The sequence below is a fragment of the Coregonus lavaretus genome (genome assembly GCF_964263955.1).
Source record: "Coregonus lavaretus genome assembly, contig: HAP1_SCAFFOLD_674, whole genome shotgun sequence".
In the NCBI taxonomy this organism is placed as follows: Eukaryota; Metazoa; Chordata; class Actinopteri; order Salmoniformes; family Salmonidae; genus Coregonus; species Coregonus lavaretus.
Window position 1 is genome coordinate 235,615 of NW_028159212.1, and position 19,236 is coordinate 254,850.

At 46.2% G+C, this 19,236-nt stretch overlaps 1 pseudogene across 1 annotated transcript in view; it reads right to left on the minus strand.

Moving 5' to 3' along the window:
* The window catches only part of LOC311123175 (stonin-2-like), a 33,397-nt pseudogene extending 15,493 nt beyond the window's left edge, over positions 1-17,904 (minus strand). Inside the window, exons 1-5 of the transcript in view lie at positions 17,891-17,904; positions 14,394-14,439; positions 14,110-14,233; positions 11,921-11,941; positions 11,550-11,741 (exon numbers count right to left, since the gene is read on the minus strand). The product of the transcript in view is annotated as a stonin-2-like (transcript). The remainder of the gene's footprint in view (positions 1-11,549; positions 11,742-11,920; positions 11,942-14,109; positions 14,234-14,393; positions 14,440-17,890) is intronic.
* Between the last annotated feature and the right edge of the window lie 1,332 nt (positions 17,905-19,236).

Below are 19,236 nucleotides of genomic sequence, written 5' to 3' on the forward strand. Positions count from 1 at the left end.
ATTGGCAAAAAAGAGCTGATCCGTTAAAAGTGAAAAACCATCAGAATTGGGCTGCCTGTGTAAACGCAGCCTAGAGTGACTCCAGTCACCCAAGTCATAGACACGTTGACTCGTTACCGCTACCACCTGTATATAGCCTCCTTATTGTTCTTTTATTGTGTTACTATTTTTTACTTTAGTTTATTTAGTAAATATTTTCATAACTCTATTTTCTTAAAACTGCATTGTTGGTTAAGGGCTTGTAAGTAAGCATTTCACTGTATTGTTGTATTCGGCGCATGTGACAAATACAATTTGATTTGAGGTCGACAGGAATTCCTTGACAATAATGCAGCCAAGGGTGAAAATAAATACCAATCGGCACACAGTGTGAAATATCTGTGTGGCCTAGGTTGTCTGTCTGTTTCTGTCTTTACTTTCAGTTTCTATAGATTAGTCTCAAGCCTCCTTGTGAGTGAATTGAATGTACTAGTTGAAATGTTGTTGACAGTTATTGAACACCTACTGAACATCTACAAACTATCTACTTGGGACTCTCCAAATGAAGTGTTACCCTACATTACCCATAATTCACTGCTGTTGGTCTCTCTACAGGAATCCCTGCAAGTACTACTCACTGTCCGCATTCTACTTCCGGTTTCTTAGAATTCTATGGATAAACAAAGGAAACTGGTGAAACAGAGAGTTGCTGAACCGTGATGGCTGTTATCAGGTATCTGTGAGTGGGAAGGAGGAGGAAGAAATGGGTGCCGACAGCACTGGGTGCCGACAGCACCGGACATCGACAGCACCGGAGAAGTATGTGAACTACTGTGGCAGTTGGGAGCTCTAAAGGACAAGTCTCCTCCTGTTGAGACAGAGAAACAGAGAGAAACACAGAGAGAGAGCGAGAGCGAGAAAGAGAGCGAGAGCGAAAGTGCGAAAGCAAGAGAGAAAGAGAGAGAAAGCGAGAGAGAAAGAGAGCGAAAGCGAGAGAGAAAGAGAGCGAAAGCGAGAGAGAAAGAGAGTGAACTACTGTAGATGTGGCTACTTCTGTGGCAGTCGGGAGCTCTGAAGGACAAGTCTCCTCATGTCGAGACAGAGAAACAGAGAGAGAGAAACACAGAGAAAGCGAGAGAGACAGAGCGAAAGAGAGCGAGAGAGAAAGAGAGCGAAAGAGAGCGAGAGAGAAAGAGAGAGAGAGCGAGAGAGAGCGAGAGAGAGAGCGAGAGAGAGCGAGAGCGAGAGAGAAAGAGAGCGAGAGAGAAAGAGAGCGAGAGAGAGAGCGAGAGAGAAAGAGAGCGAGAGCGAGAGAGAGAGAGAGAAAGAGCGAAGAGAGAGCGAAGAGAGAGAGCGGAGAGAGAAAGAGCTAGAGGAGGGAAAGAGAGCGAAAGCGAGAGCGAGAGCGAGAGAGAAAAACAGAAAGAAAAACAGAGCGACAGAGAAAAAAACAGTAAGAGAAATAAAGAAAGACAGAATGACAGAGGGAACCAGCCAGATAATAGATGGAGAGAGGAGAGTATTACTGGGAGAGTGGAAACTTACAGCATCTGACCGGCTGCCAAAATGGTACAGTTTACTAACACACCTCAATGATCGCACACACACACACACACACACACACACACACACACACACACACACACACACACAAACACAATTAAGACCCTGTGAAAAGACAGGCTCCTGTTGCTAAGCGCCAGCTATGTCTAGCCATATAAAGACCACTATGAAGAGGCTGAGGAAGGGGGGGAGAAAACTTCATCAGGACTGAGAAGAGCGGGACCTTAAAAAAAACAACTCTCAATTCAATTCAAAGGGCTTTATTGGCATGGGAAACATGTTAACATTGCCAAAGCAAGTGAAATAGATAAAAAAATTAACAGTAAACATGACACTCACAAAAGTTCCAAAAGAATAAAGACATTTCAAATGTCATATTATGTCTATATACAGTGTTGTAATGATGTGCAAATAGTTAAAAGTACAAAAGGGAAAATAAATATACATAAATATGGGTTGTATTTACAATGGTGTTTGTTCTTCACTGGTTGCCCTTTTCTTGTGGCAACAGGTCACAAATATTGCTGCTGTGATTGCACACTGTGGTATTTCACCCAATAGATATGGGAGTTTATCATGATTGGATTTGTTTGAATTCTTTGTGGTTCTGTGTAATCTGAGGGAAATATGTGTCTCTAATATGGTCATACATTTGGCAGGAAGTGCAGCTCAGTTTCCACCTCATTTTGTGGGCAGTGTGCACATAGCCCGTCTTCTCTTGAGAACCAGGTCTACCTACGGCAGCTTCTCTAAATAGCAAGGCCATACTCACTGAGTCTGTACATAATCAAAGCGTTCCTTAAATTTTGGGTCAGTCAGTGGTCAGGTATTCTGCCACTGTGTACTCTCTGTTTAACGCCAAATAGCATTCCTGTTTGCTCTGTTCTTTGGTAAATTCTTTCCAATGTGTCAAGTAATGATTTTTTTTTTTTCTCATGATTTGGTTGGGTCTAATTGTGTTGCTGTCCTGGGGCTCTGTGGGGTGTGTTTGTGAACAGAGCCCCAGGACCAGCTTGCTTAGGGGACTCTTCTCCAAGTCCATCTCTCTGTAGGTGATGGCTTTGTTATGGAAGGTTTGGGAATCGCTTCCTTTTAGGTGGTTGTAGAATTTAACGGCTCTTTTCTGGATTTTGATAATTAGCGGGTATCGCAATAATTCTGCTCTGCATGCATTATTTTGTGTTTTACGTTGTACACAGAGGATGTTTTTGCAGAACTCTGCATGCATGCAGTCTCAATTTGGTGTTTGTCCCATTTTGTGAATTGTTGGTTGGTGAGGGGACCCCAGAACTCACAACCATAGAGGGCAATGGGTTATATAACTGATTCAAGTATTTTTAGCCAGATCCTAATTGGTATGTCACATTTTATGTTCCTTTTGATGGTGTAGAAGGCCCTTCTTGCCTTGTCTCTCAGATTGTTCACAGCTTTGTGGAAGTTACCTGTGGTGCTGATGTTTAGTCCAAGTTAGAGTTTGTGTGCTCTAGGGCAACGGTGTCTAGATGGAATTTGTATTTGTAGTCCTGGCAACTGGACCTTTTTTAGAACACCATCATTTTTGTGTTCCTGAGATTTACTGTCAGGGCCCAGGTCTGACAGAATCTGTGCAGAAGATCTAGGTACTGCTGTAGGTCCTCCTTGGCTGGGGACAGAAGCACCAGATCATCAGCAAACAGTAGACGTTTGACTTCAGATTCTCTCTCGCTCCCCATCTCTCACTCACTCTCACTCGCCCAGTCTCACCCCATCTCTCTCACTTTCTCTCCCAGTCTCTCCCGCTGTTAGCTTCCTCAGAAGTCAGCAGATGTTGCAGCTAATATGATACAATAGACAAGTTTCTGTTATATCAGCATCACTCTGTCCCACACAACTAAAGTGTCAGATTAAAAAGACACAACAATGACAAGGCTTTTAAGAATGTAACTCAAGTCAAGGACATTTACACAGGAAAGCCTTCCCTGCTGGATCAGTCACTCCCACAGTGCAAACAAAGACAGCAAACCACCCAAAACACACACACACACACCTTGCAAAGACGCATCTAAAAAAAGAGAGATAAAATGTCACTCACCAGTAGTATCACAGTGAAGGAGTGGGTGGTGTGTATGTTGACAGTGAAGGAGTGGGTGGTGTGTATGTTGACAGTGACGGAGTGGGTGGTGTGTATGTTGTCAGTGAAGGAGTGTGTGGTGTGTATGTTGACAGTGAAGGAGTGGGTGGTGTGTATGTTGACAGTGAAGGAGTGGGTGGTGTGTATAGTGAAGGAGTGGGTGGTGTGTATGTTGTCAGTGAAGGAGTGGGTGGTGTGTATGTTGACAGTGAAGGAGTGTGTGGTGTGTATGTTGACAGTGAAGGAGTGTGTGGTGTGTATGTTGACAGTGAAGGAGTGTGTGGTGTGTATGTTGACAGTGAAGGAGTGTGTGGTGTGTATGTTGACAGTGAAGGAGTGGGTGGTGTGTATGTTGACAGTGAAGGAGTGGGTGGTGTGTATGTTGACAGTGAAGGAGTGGGTGGTGTGTATGTTGTCAGTGAAGGAGTGGGTGGTGTGTATGTTGACAGTGAAGGAGTGTGAGCAGGATGGAAGTCTAACTATGGGAGCATCGTTCCCTGGTGCTTCATAGTGCTGGCTGGTCATGTGACCACCAGCCACCCTGGCGCCTGTAGAACTCTCTCTCGTTACGTCTCAATTCACTTTCTCTCTGTCAAACTACCTTTCTTCACCATTTCCATTCCTTTCTCTCCCGCTCTACTTACTTGTTATCTGTTAAATCAGTCAGTCTTTTCATCTAGGCCTCCAGCCGCTGGTTGATGACCTGTGTAGTAGTTAATCTACCTGTTAGCTTTTCTGCCTGGCGCCTCCCACGTGTGTGTGTGTGTGTGTGTGTGTGTGTGTGTGTGTGTACGTGCATGTGTCTAGGCATGAATATATATGCGTGTGTGCACGTGCAAGTGTGTGCACAAGTGTGTGTACGGTAGCGTGCGTTAACCCATGCGGTCAGTTAGAACCATAAGGCTATGGGGTCATCCTAGGGATTTAGGCAGAGTAAGCAGCTTAGATGGTCGCTAGTTACCTTTTAACCGCTGCTACTTAAATCACACGAATGACTGCTAATGACCACAGCATGACCCCTCTACAGTGCACACACACAATAATAATCACACGCTCCGTTTTTGACTAGTACAGTAGGGCTTAGTGTATCCATCAAGTCCAAGATAACTAGAAGACATGTATTTCTCTTCAATTTAACTGAGACCCCCACTGCCCTACAGTTGACTGCTGTTAAATACAATGACTTGGGAGTGTGGTAACGGCGTGCCGTGCACTAAACTGGAGCATGCAGTTATCAGGAGCAAAATGAATGAGAACCTGTAGCGCACTTAGACTGCACTTATCAGCAGTTAACTGACTGTATCTAAATCATCAACTAGAGAAGCCATAAAGTACTTGCATGCCTACAGCCTCTTCTAAACCAGGGACAGGGGAAAGGGAGGTGGAGGTGGAAGAGGAAGGGGGAGAGGGAGGTGGAAGGGGGAGAGGGAGGTGGAAGAGGAAGGGGGAGAGGGAGGTGGAGGTGGAAGAGGAAGGGGGATAGGGGGAGAGGGAGGTGGAGGGGGGAGAGGGACGGGGTCTTTTCTCTTTGCGTCTCCACTGACCATAAACACAGCCTTTGACCCCTGGGCTGGTACTGAAACTCAGAGGTCAAAGGTCAGTCTTTAGAGTAGTGACCCCTTAGGAGGTGGGCCTCTGAGAACATTAGGACGTCCCATGGCTAATCTGTTAGTTCCTCTATAGTACTTCTCTCCACTATAATTATGTCACCCGCCACACACACTTATTGCAATGCATTGTTGAGGAGAAATAGCAAACAAGCATTTCACAGTACCGTGTGCACGTGACCAATAAAACATTGATTTTATTCTATTTAATTTGAAAGTCATGTTCAGGAAAGTGGCACATACTGATTGTGGCGAAAGAAATGTCATGAATACAACTGAAATGATTATTAACTCTACATCTCAGAAAGCTGTGTCTGTTCACCACATTGTGCCCCATTGAATGTGTCAGTGACAGACAGACATGTGCCATACCAAAACAGGTGACCTTGGGGTTGAGCGCAGGTCACCCCAAAGGAAGTGCCATGTTAGGTGTTTATTACAGCAGAGTGACCATTTGTCAACACACACACACACGATGGGTTAGGGTGGGGTAGCATGTTGGGTTAGGGTGGAGGTAGCATGATTGGTTAGGGTGGGGTAGCATGATGGGTTAGGGTGGAGGGTATCATGATTGGTTAGGGTGGAGGTAGCATGATGGGTTAGGGTGGAGGTAGCATGATGGGTTAGGGTGGAGGGTATCATGATGGGTTAGGGTGGAGGGTATCATGATGGGTTAGGGTGGAGGTAGCATGATGGTTAGGGTGGAGGTAGCATGATGGTTAGGGTGGAGGTAGCATGATGGGTTGGGGTGGAGGTAGCATGATGGGTTAGGGTGGAGGTAGCATGATGGGTTAGGGTGGAGGTAGCATGATGGGTTAGGGTGGAGGGTATCATGATGGGTTAGGGTGGAGGTAGCATGATGGGTTAGGGTGGAGGTAGCATGATGGTTAGGGTGGAGGTAGCATGATGGTTAGGGTGGAGGTAGCATGATGGGTTGGGTTGGAGGTAGCATGATGGGTTAGGGTGGAGGTAGCATGATGGTTAGGGTGGAGGTAGCATTATGGTTAGGGTGGAGGGTATCATGATGGGTTAGGGTGGAGGGTATCATGATGGGTTAGGGTGGAGGGTATCATGATGGGTTAGGGTGGAGGGTATCATGATGGGTTAGGGTGGAGGTAGCATGATGGTTAGGGTGGAGGTAGCATGATGGTTAGGGTGGAGGTAGCATGATGGTTAGGGTGGAGGTAGCATGATGGTTAGGGTGGAGGTAGCATGATGGTTAGGGTGGAGGTAGCATGATGGTTAGGGTGGAGGTAGCATGATGGTTAGGGTGGAGGTAGCATGATGGTTAGGGTGGAGGTAGCATGATGGGTTGGGGTGGAGGTAGCATGATGGGTTGGGTGGAGGTAGCATGATGGTTAGGGTGGAGGTAGCATGATGGGTTAGGGTGGAAGGTATCATGATGGGTTAGGGTGGAGGGTAGCATGATGGGTTAGGGTGGAGGTAGCATGATGGGTTAGGGTGGAGGTAGCATGATGGGTTAGGGTGGAGGTAGCATGATGGTTAGGGTGGAGGTAGCATGATGGGTTGGGGTGGAGGTAGCATGATGGGTTGGGGTGGAGGTAGCATGATGGTTAGGGTGGAGGTAGCATGATGGGTTGGGTGGAGGTAGCATGATGGTTAGGGTGGAGGTAGCATGATGGGTTAGGGTGGAGGTAGCATGATGGTTAGGGTGGAGGTAGCATGATGGGTTAGGGTGGAGGCTATCATGATGGGTTAGGGTGGAGGTAGCATGATGGGTTAGGGTGGAGGTAGCATGATGGGTTAGGGTGGAGGTAGCATGATGGTTAGGGTGGAGGTAGCATGATGGTTAGGGTGGAGGTAGCATGATGGGTTAGGGTGGAGGTAGCATGATGGTTAGGGTGGGGGGTATCATGATGGGTTGGGTGGAGGTAGCATGATGGGTTGGGGTGGAGGTAGCATGATGGTTAGGGTGGGGGGTATCATGATGGTTAGGGTGGGGGGTATCATGATGGTTAGGGTGGAGGTAGCATGATGGGTTAGGGTGGAGGTAGCATGATGGGTTAGGGTGGAGGTAGCATGATGGGTTGGGTGGAGGTAGCATTATGTTAGGTTGGAGGTAGCATGATGGGTTGGGTGGAGGTAGCATGATGGGTTAGGGTGGAGGTAGCATGATGGGTTAGGGTGGAGGTAGCATTATGGGTTGGGTGGAAGTAGCATGATGGTTAGGGTGGAGGTAGCATGATGGTTAGGGTGGAGGTAGCATGATGGGTTAGGGTGGAGGTAGCATGATGTTAGGGTGGGGGTATCATGATGGGTTAGGGTGGAGGTAGCATGATGGGTTAGGGTGGAGGGTATCATGATGGGTTGGGTGGAGGTAGCATGATGGGTTGGGTGGAGGTAGCATGATGGGTTGGGTGGAGGTAGCATGATGGTTAGGGTGGAGGTAGCATGATGGTTAGGGTGGGGGGTATCATGATGGGTTAGGGTGGAGGTAGCATGATGGTTAGGGTGGGGGGTATCATGATGGGTTAGGGTGGAGGTAGCATGATGGTTGGGTGGAGGTAGCATGATGGTTAGGGTGGAGGTAGCATGATGGGTTAGGGTGGAGGTAGCATGATGGTTAGGGTGGGGGGTATCATGATGGGTTAGGGTGGAGGTAGCATGATGGTTAGGTTGGGGGTATCATGATGGGTTAGGGTGGAGGTAGCATGATGGTTGGGTGGAGGTAGCATGATGGTTAGGGTGGAGGTAGCATGATGATTAGGGTGGAGGTAGCATGATGGGTTGGGTGGAGGTAGCATGATGGGTTAGGGTGGAGGTAGCATGATGGGTTAGGGTGGAGGTAGCATGATGGGTTGGGTGGAGGTAGCATGATGGGTTGGGTGGAGGTAGCATGATGGGTTGGGTGGAGGTAGCATGATGGTTAGGGTGGAGGTAGCATGATGGTTAGGGTGGGGGGTATCATGATGGGTTAGGGTGGAGGTAGCATGATGGTTAGGGTGGGGGGTATCATGATGGGTTAGGGTGGAGGTAGAATGATGGTTGGGTGGAGGTAGCATGATGGTTAGGGTGGAGGTAGCATGATGGGTTAGGGTGGAGGTAGCATGATGGTTAGGGTGGGGGGTATCATGATGGGTTAGGGTGGAGGTAGCATGATGGTTAGGGTGGGGGGTATCATGATGGGTTAGGGTGGAGGTAGCATGATGGTTGGGTGGAGGTAGCATGATGGTTAGGGTGGAGGTAGCATGATGGTTAGGGTGGAGGTAGCATGATGGGTTAGGGTGGAGGTAGCATGATGGGTTAGGGTGGAGGTAGCATGATGGGTTAGGGTGGAGGTAGCATGATGGGTTGGGTGGAGGTAGCATGATGGTTAGGGTGGAGGTAGCATGATGGTTAGGGTGGAGGTAGCATGATGGTTAGGGTGGAGGTAGCATGATGGGTTAGGGTGGAGGTAGCATGATGGGTTAGGGTGGAGGTAGCATGATGGGTTGGGTGGAGGTATCATGATGGTTAGGGTGGGGGGTATCATGATGGGTTAGGGTGGAGGTAGCATGATGGGTTGGGTGGAGGTAGCATGATAGTTAGGGTGGAGGTAGCATGATGGTTAGGGTGGGGGGTATCATGATGGGTTAGGGTGGAGGTAGCATGATGGTTAGGGTGGAGGTAGCATGATGGTTAGGGTGGAGGTAGCATGATGGGTTAGGGTGGAGGTAGCATGATGGGTTAGGGTGGAGGTAGCATGATGGGTTGGGTGGAGGTATCATGATGGTTAGGGTGGGGGGTATCATGATGGGTTAGGGTGGAGGTAGCATGATGGGTTGGGTGGAGGTAGCATGATGGTTAGGGTGGAGGTAGCATGATGGTTAGGGTGGGGGGTATCATGATGGGTTAGGGTGGAGGTAGCATGATGGTTAGGGTGGGGGGTATCATGATGGGTTGGGTGGAGGTAGCATGATGGGTTGGGTGGAGGTAGCATAATGGGTTAGGGTGGAGGTAGCATGATGGTTAGGGTGGAGGTAGCATGATGGTTAGGGTGGAGGTAGCATGATGTTAGGGTGGGGGGTATCATGATGGTTAGGGTGGAGGTAGCATGATGGGTTAGGGTGGGGGGTATCATGATGGGTTGGGTGGAGGTAGCATGATGGTTAGGGTGGAGGTAGCATGATGGGTTAGGGTGGAGGTAGCATGATGGGTTAGGGTGGAGGTAGCATGACGGTTAGGGTGGAGGTAGCATGACGGTTAGGGTGGAGGTAGCATGATGGTTACGGGGACAGCATGATGGTTAGGGTGGGGGTAGCATGATGGTTAAGGGGGTAGCATGATGGATATGTAACTTTCAAAATACAGAAATCATCCCCATAGGTTGCATTTAGCAAAATGCATGATGTGTGCGTGTGCCCCTCATATTTACATCTTAGTCATTTTAGCAGACGCTCTTATCCAGAGTGACTTACAGTTAGTGAGTGCATACATTTCATACTGGCCCCCCGTGGGAATCGAACCCACAACCCTGGCGTTGCAAGTGCCATGCTCTACCAACTGAGCTACACGGGGCTATTATTCATTCTCTTTCAGAGTCCTAAACCCTTAATACCTTTCCATATGTAGTAGCTAGCTCACCTGGTAATCAGAGCTCTCTTGCGCTGAAGTAGACTGCCCCCTGTAGGTAATGGGAGAGCAGCGCACCCTGGAAACCTAACACTGTCCACCTGGCCAGCTTGTCACTGCAGGAGAGACAGAGTGGGCTCCCTCTGACCAGGCTTCACATCACACTTGGACAGGCTTGTTGGTGGCAGTCTGGGCCACGTACATAGGCATATGGTACGAGGTCTTCCGATTGTAGGCCTGCCTAAGAGTAGAGCAAAACAACTGGCTAGGTACTGCTCTGTTTCAGCTGTTATGGGCAATCTAGCTGTGTTGAGGAGAAGGTACTGCTCTGTTTCAGCTATTATGGGCAATCTAGCTGTGTTGAGGAGAAGGTACTGCTCTGTTTCAGCTGTTATGGGCAACCTAGCTGTGTTGAGGAGAAGGTGCTGCTCTGTTTCAGCCGTTATGGGCAGCCTAGTGTCTTTGCATCAAAGACCTTTGAATCCTTTATGATGTAATGTGATTTGTGGATTTAAATAAAGTATTTAAAATGTGTGTGCTTCTCTTGTCTCCTACACTAGGACTACAGTAGGTTACTCCCAGTCAGAGACAGAAGATAAGGCAGTTTGTCCCATATAGAACCTCTAATTCAACATAGAGGCTGCATCTCAATAGTCTTAAGTGGCTTCCTCTCCTTGTCTCCTCTCCTATATATGTACTGATCTGGAAGCAGACATTTAGGAAGCCACTTAGAGTTCCAGGTGGATATACACCAATATCAGATGAACTCATTCATATCAACAGACACACCCACTTCCTGTTAACAACACTTCTTACTCATGGAAGGATGAATGAAAGAGGAGAGAGAGATTCAATACTTATCTTATGGTGAACACCCCAAATAGAGGACAGGAGAAAATACATTGTAATCAGTACCTCAGAACAGAAGTTCCCTGTGCTGCTCCGGCTCAGCTCTGAAGACAAGCCTATCTAACTCATCAAGAGAAACAACTGTGTCTCTAGAGACAGGCTCTGAAGACAAGCCCATTAATCTCCACAAGATAAATGTACAACTCGCCAAGCTTCTGTCCCTTCTAACCCCCATCTCCATGGAAATGCCTGTGTGTGTGTGTGTGTGTGTGTTCTATCAGTCTGATATTTCTCCCTCAGTCTCTCTCCTTTCAGCTGATCTACAGAATGCATGGACACAGCAAGAACAAACCACATCCTGGCCTTAACACAGCAAACATTCCTATTGGTTCCCATGCATGACTTGCTTCCCTTCTGTGGGACTTGCTGTAGGAAATCAATTCAACATGGACAGACAGACACTTCTATCCATGGCTGCTTTTCTCTGTCCCACCCAATACAAGTCATGTCCTCCTAATCCTTACTGCTTTCTAACTCCACGTCATCCTCAGGGAGAAAGCAGCTGGTCCCTGCTCTCCTCTCAATTATTCCCCCTCTCCTTCCATTTTTTTGTTCTCACCTCTCCCTTCCTCTCCTTTGTTTCTGAAGAAAGGAGTGTCTGAAACTAATTGATCGGAGTCACACACAGACAGAGAATGAGGGGGAAGGAGTGGTCTTGTACGATCAACGTACGCGCGTGTGGGTGTGTCTCACCTAATCATTTATGTGTAGGAAGCAATCTATGACTACCATAGCCCCTCTCAACCCCTCAAGTGGGCTAAGTAAGAGTGAAGGGATGGAGTGGTCTCAGTGTGTGTGTGTGTACTAACTGGGTGACTGGGGACGTGATGACGTGTCATTGGGTGGTTCCTCTGCAATTAGGGAGGGCAGATCACAATACGACTCCTCCATGGTCGAAGAGCTCTGCTCTGATTGGGTGGTCCAGACTGAGCCTGGTTCTGATTGGGTCCAGCTGCTCTCCGAGGGCGGGACAGCACTCCGGAAACTGGCTGTGGAACAGTCTGGTATAATAATAATAATAATAATAATAATAATAATAATAATAATATGCCATTTAGCAGACGCTTTTATCCAAAGCGACTTCCAGTCATGCGTGCATAAATGTTTGTGTATTGGTGGTCCCGGGGATCGAACCCACTACCCTGGCGTTACAAGCGCCGTGCTCTACCAGCTGAGCTACAGAGGACCACAGTGGTATTACCTGACAGGACACACAGGGAAACAGGGTTACACACGGTCACACAAACTCACACGCTATACTTTTTTACAAAACTACACACCAAATCAATGTATAAGAGTCTCATTCAACCTCCTTTGCTATCGATCGTTGGCTGTGGAGTTTTTAATTAACGCTTCATCTGCTCCACCTGAACCTACAATCTACCAGCATGCCTCAGAAATACAGATTCAGTCAGTGAGAAATGGGGGAAATAAATAAAAACTTCCCTTCAGTGTTCATAAAAACAGTTTGACCCTATGAATGTACAGTGAGGGAAACAAGTATTTGATCCCCTGCTGATTTTGTACGTTTGCCCACTGACAAAGAAATGATCAGTCTATATTGTTAATGGTAGGTTTATTTGAACAGTGAGAGACAGAATAACAACAACAAAAATCCAGAAAAACGCATGTCAAAAATGTTATAAATTGATTTGCATTTTAATGAGGGAAATAAGTATTTGACCCCGGCTCAATCAGAAAGATTTCTGGCTCCCAGGTGTCTTTTATACAGGTAATGAGCTGAGATTAGGAGCACACTCTTAAAGGGAGTGCTCCTAATCTCAGCTAGTTACCTGTATAAAAGACACCTGTCCACAGAAGCAATCAATCAGATTCCAAACTCTCCACCATGGCCAAGACCAAAGAGCTCTCCAAGGATGTCAGGGACAAGATTGTAGACCTACACAAGGCTGGAATGGGCTACAAGACCATCGCCAAGCAGCTAAGTTATCATCATCATTATTAATGTGAGAATCAGAACATCAGCCTGAGTTCTACAAATATAACTTTTCTAACAGAATAGAATTAGAAGGGGATTTCAAAACATGCACATTCTGTGCTGAGTATGTTTTTGTCCCTTAGCAACCAAGCCATCCTCAGAGCCGTGGTAGCTGCAATCTCACTGCAGAAACAGAGAGCTGCAGTCTGGAGCCAGCTACAACCTGTGCACAAGCTACATCCAATGACTCTTCGTGAGTGTAAGTAGAATGTAAAACTAAACTATCTATATGTTTCTAAACAATGACAACAAAGAAAGATTGATTGTGTTCTAGTCACTAACGTTACCCAAGACCTGTCCAAACTAGTATGGGGCACAGATACACCCATTAACAATGAAGGAAAGTCTCCGTTAGTTTAAATGCAGTTTTGGTAAGCAAGAATGTCTCCCATAAACAACCACTAAAACCCTTTGGTTTTGTTGAAAAGATGATTCTGTGAGTTTAACATTGGTCATATAGACTACGCAGCCACTCCAGCATTAAACAATGTTTTTCATTTTTCTAAAAAGAGAAGATCTTTTGAGATATCTATCAAAGATCGAGTTCCCTGATCCTTAACCCTTTACTCTGTCTCCAGGTGGGTACGTGTGGTATATTGGCTACTTCTCCGCCCTGATGGTGTGTGTGTTGGTGCTGACTGTGTCATGTGTGTTAGCGCACCGCTTCAGAGACCAGCAGAGAGTACGACACACACACTCCTGGGTGGATGCCATAGAGCAGGGCGCCGTTACCCAGCATCCTCTACTGCACTGGATAGACATCAACCGCCACTTGTCTCTGTCTGTCATTGTCAAGGGAGACGCCAGAGGGAAACAGGATGAAGAGAGAGAAGAGGGGGAACAGAGAGAAGAGGGGGAACAGAGAGAAGAGGGGGAACAGAGAGAAGAGGGGGAACAGAGAGAAGAGGGGGAAGGTAACGATAAAGACAGAGGACAAAGAAGAGTGAAAAGAGAGAGGGGTGAGGAGGAGGAGGAGGAGGGGGAAGAAGAGAAAGAAGTGAGGGAGATGGAGGAAGGTAGCAATAGAGACAAAGGAGAGGAAAGAGTGACCAGAGAGAGGGAGGTGGAAGAGATGGAAGAGGACGTTCGTGTTAAGAGGACTGGGATGATTGGTAGAACAAAACAATACGATGGAGGAGAGGGAAATGATAGAGGAGAGAAACATGTAGATGGAGAGAAGAGAGGGATGTCAAGGAAGAGAAAGAAGAGAAACAGAAGGAGGAGGAGGAGGTGACCAAGTCATCATGATAGGGAGAACCTGTGACCAAAACCTGTGCACTTTTAATAAATGTTATGTATACACAGTGAGTGTGCAATAGTTCCCTTTTTCAATATACGGTACTAGTGAGTGACAGTGGGTGTGTCGTTACCTTTTAACAGAGACTGCGGATTGGGCCAGGGCTTCTCCTCGAATAGGACCAGGCATTCTGCTGAGGGGGGAGGGGCTACCGGCTCCACCCTATGGGAGGTGCTCTGAGAAGGGGCAGGGCTTGGCTTCACAACACACACACATTCAAAAGGGTATCTGCCAAATTCACTCTGTGTTACTGACATCTCCTTGCCAGGTAGATGAGGTTCATCATATATATATATATAGACTTCAACGTCATACTACAGTATATGATTTAAATGCCTTTCACAATGTGATTCGTACCTGCTTGATGCTCGGTACCCAACCAGCTCTCCCAGAGCCCACTCTGCTGGTAGAGGGAGAGAAAAAATTAATTTAAAAAAACAAGAGAAATAAAAAATAACTAGTGAAAAATAACAAATATAATAAATAAATATAAAAAAGGAAAAAAGAAAGAAAGGAAAAAAGAAAGAAAGAGAAAAAGAGTGTGAACCATGAAATCCTTAGCCCAGGGCTACCTCAGGTATGACACCTAGGAGTCATAGCAGATATATTACTCAATCAAAACTTTGGTTAAAAACTCAAGATTACACACGCACACACACTTAGAGTTGTTGACAATACTGTGTCTTGTATGTCTATGGTGAGTGGAGAGAGTCGGTGTGCCTGATGTGCTCTGTGTCAGTGTAACGGTTTTGCTTCCGTCCCTCTCCTCACCCGTACCTGGGCTTGAACCAGGGACCCTCTGCACACATCGACAACAGTCACCCTCGAAGCACCGTTACCCGTCGCTCCACAAAAGCCGCGGCCCTTGCAGAGCAAGGGAAACAACTACTTCAAGGTCTCAGAGCGAGTGACGTCACCGATTGAAACGCTACTAGCGCGCACCGCTAACTAGCTAGCCATTTCACACCGGTTACAACAGGAACCAGATCATTGCAAAAGCCTCAGTTCTCCAGCCCTCGCTCCTAGTCCCACTCAGAGACCCCTGCCTTCCAGCCCCCAGCCCCCAGATCCCGAGTCTCAGCCTACAGAGATAACGTGACCATGATGCTGGACATAAAATAACTTTGTTTCCACAGTATCCTTGATACAAACCCTTGTTACCAGAGTGGGTGTTTCCTGCTTTTATAACCACTTCAGTTCCTATTGAGTTAAGATTCTTATTTTCCCATTGTAATAGACAGTGTTGGCTAGACAAGAGCAATCGCTTCCAAACTGTTACTGATGTGAAGCACCTAAAAGCTTTTCAAAAACATATCCATATCCTTGGCCCAGTAGGAACTGAACCCAACCCACCTGTGTGTCCTGACTCACAACCCCGTCCCGGTACCGGGGAAACACTGACCGTCACACAGGATATTAAATCATGTTTTCCTGAGAATCCCAAATGAAAATTCTCATTAACGAGAGAGTGGGAGTTTTCCTGCTCTTCAAGTACTAGAAGCCCACTTCATTGCCAATCCATTTCCCGTCATAGTGACAGACCAAGGATACAGATCTTTACCAGGACTCAGTCACAGAGCGTGAAGATCCACAGGGGCTATACACTGTATAGGTCACAGAAGTCTTTACAATGTCAGGAGAGGTCAGGGGTGAGGAAAAAAACATCCTCAACTCCGAACCATCACATTCCCTTATTCCACATCACATTGTGAAGGACAGAATAGAAGAGGAAGAGGAAGAGGATGAAGAGAAGAGAGAGGGGGAGGTAGCAGATATAAAAAGAGAGAAAGGGAGCGAGTAGGAGAACGACAGGGCGGAAGAGGGAGGACAGTAACAGGAAACAGTCTCTCTAACTGTCAGATAAACATTACGGACTTATTCTAGCCAGTTTTTTCTTCTTCTTTATTTTTTTCTCTGGAGGACGGCTTTCTGTGTCCTTCCATCTCTTCTGCCAATGTCTCGCTTTCTCACAGGGAGAGAAACTTCTCCAGCTCCCTCCTCCCTCCCTCTGGTGGATTCACTCCCTCTTTCTCTCCCTCTCCCAATCTCTCCATCCGTCTGCTATACAGACCAAGTGCACACCCACTGTCTCTAATGATAATTGACAGCGTATTGGCCATGAAAGAACATCGAAGCTTGCTTTCAAATCAAGCCCACACCCTCAAACTTCCTGTCTCTAAATCAACACTATGGTTCAAAAGATGACATGATTTTTGATGTGACAAGGAAGGTGTCATATCTGAGAAACTGAGGAGTAACAATTTCACACACACAAAGAGAGAGAGCGCGAGACACACAGATGAGTGAAGAGATCAAGATGAGGGTGAGCCTGCCACAGTGCTCTTTTACAGCTCTCGCAGCTCATTGGGCAGGTAGTGAAGCATTCAGATCTGCACTCATATCAACTGCTTGTATACTTCGTATTTTGGCAAATGTAGTACGACATCCGGGAACTTTTGACATACTAACTATATCCATACTATGACCAATAAGCATACTATATACTCAATTTACGTCACAAATAGTATGGTTAGTATGAGTTTTCAAAACACAGCTATTGTCTTCTTTAATTGAATATACTATGAAAGGCATGGGTAAATGACTTGAAGGATAGAGGAATGAGGGATATATGGATGGATAGAGATGTGAGTGAAAGTAGGAATAGAGGGGTGAGAGTATGACAGGATGTGTGAGGAGAGAGGGATAGATGGAGTGAGTAAATGAAGGGAGGAAGGAGAACAGAGGTGGATTGTTCTAGGCCTGGGCACACTCTAACCCCTGACTCAGTGCCTAGACACACACACACACACACACACACACACACACTAGTCCCACTCCCAGCAGTAACACTGTCTCGCAGCTGGGACAGCATTCGGCATAGCAGGGAGGGGTATGACATTTTTTGACTGTTCGAGTACTCGCATTATTATTTTTATTTGTACTGGAGTTCTCGAATGGGAAAGAAAATCTATTTTTTAGAAAACAAGGCATGCATATAAAGATGTTTTACAATTTTGCGCCAAATAGAAATTGTGTGAGCAATCATTGGACCAAAGTGTAATTGTAATTGTTTAAGGGATAAATCAGTGGAGACCACCTATTCCAGATCAATAGGATACACCATATTACATTGTTTAAGGGATATATCAGTGAAGACCACCTCTTCCAGATCAATAGGAGACACCATATTACATTGTTTAAGGGATAAATCAGTGGAGACCACCTCTTCCAGATCAATAGGATACACCATATTACATTGTTTAAGGGATATATCAGTGAAGACCACCTCTTCCAGGGCAATAGGAGACACCATATTACATTCTTTAAGGGATAAATCAGTGGAGACCACCTCTTCCAGATCAATAGGATACACCATATTACATTGTTTAAGGGATATATCAGTGAAGACCACCTCTTCCAGGGCAATAGGAGACACCATATTACATTGTTTAAGGGATAAATCAGTGGAGACCACCTCTTCCAGATCAATAGGATACACCATATTACATTGTTTAAGGGATATATCAGTGAAGACCACCTCTTCCAGGGCAATAGGAGACACCATATTACATTGTTTAAGGGATAAATCAGTGGAGACCACCTCTTCCAGATCAATAAGATACACCATATTACATTGTTTAAGGGATATATCAGTGAAGACCACCTCTTCCAGGGCATTAGGAGAACCCATATTTCTCTATATACTTAGCCAGGGGCAAAATGAGTCATGTCTAAACCAATTTAGGATGGGGCAAAATGCTTGAGCCTGGAAACACAATTTTAAAGTTTGGTACGGATAGTCCCCCTACGTCTTTCCCTCTGAAAACGTATTAATTTTATCCGGGATAGTTTACCTTGCCAGACACATTTTGAAACCGCACTATGAATTTTATCCCAATAGTGCCAGGAACAGTTCTTCTCAAAGAGTGCCAATTTGAAACAGGGCTCAACATGGAGAGATTTAAAAATAAAACAATCTGGGTTACGAACCAAAATCAGTCTTCTTTTCCATTCAATTTAGTTTATTATGCCTGTTTCTTTGGAATTTTCCAAATGGATGAACAATTCCACATTGAACACTGCGTCGTGAGTAAGCATACAGTGCATTCGGAAAGTATTCAGACACCTTTACTTTTTCAAACGTTTTGTTACGTTAATTTCCCCCCCCCTCATCAATCTACACACAATACCCCATAATGACAAAGCGAAAACTGTTTTTTTATAAATTTTTGCAAATGTATTAAAAATTTAAAACAGAAATACCTTATTTACGTAAGTATTCAGACCCTTTGCTATGAGACTTGATATTGAGCCCAGGTGCATCCTTTTTCCATTGATCATCCTTGAGTTGTTTCTACAACTTGATTGGAGTCCAATTGTGGTAAATTCAATTGATTGGACATGATTTGGAAAGGCACACACCTGTCTATATAACATCCCACAGTTGACAGTGCATGTCAGAGCAAAAACCAAGCCATGAGGTCAAAGGAATTGTCCGCAGAGCTCGGAGATAGAATTGTGCCGAGGCACATCTGGGGAAGGGTACCAAAACATTTATGCCGCATTGAAGGTCCCCAAGAACACAGTGGCCTCCATCATTCTTAAATGGAAGATGTTTGGAACCCCCAAGACTCTTCCTAGAGCTGGCCACCCGGCCAAACTGAGCAATCGGGGGAGAAGGGCCTTGTTCAGGAAGGTGACCAAGAACCCGATGGTCACTCTGACAGAGCTCCAGAGTTCCTCTGTGGAGATAGGAGAACCTTCCAGAAGGACAACCATCTCTGCAGCACTCCACCAATCAGGCCTTAATGGTAGAGTGGCCAGATGGAAGCCACTCTTCAGTAAAAGGCACATGAGAGCCAACTTGGAGTTTGCCAAAAGGCACCTAAAGGACTCTCAGACCATGAGAAACAAGATTCTCTGGTCTGTGATGAAACCAAGATTGAATTCTTTGGCCTGAATGCTAAGCGTCACGTCTGGAGGAAACCTAGCAACATCCCTACGGTGAAGCCTGGTGGTGGCAGCATCATGCTGTGGGCAGATCGAGGGAAATATGAACAGAGAAAAATACAGAGAGATCCTTGATGTAAACCTGCTACAGAGCGCTCAGGACCTCCGACTGGGGTGAAGGTTCACCTTCCAACAGGATAAGACCCCAAGCACACAGCCAACACAACGCAGGAGTGGCTTTGGGACAAGT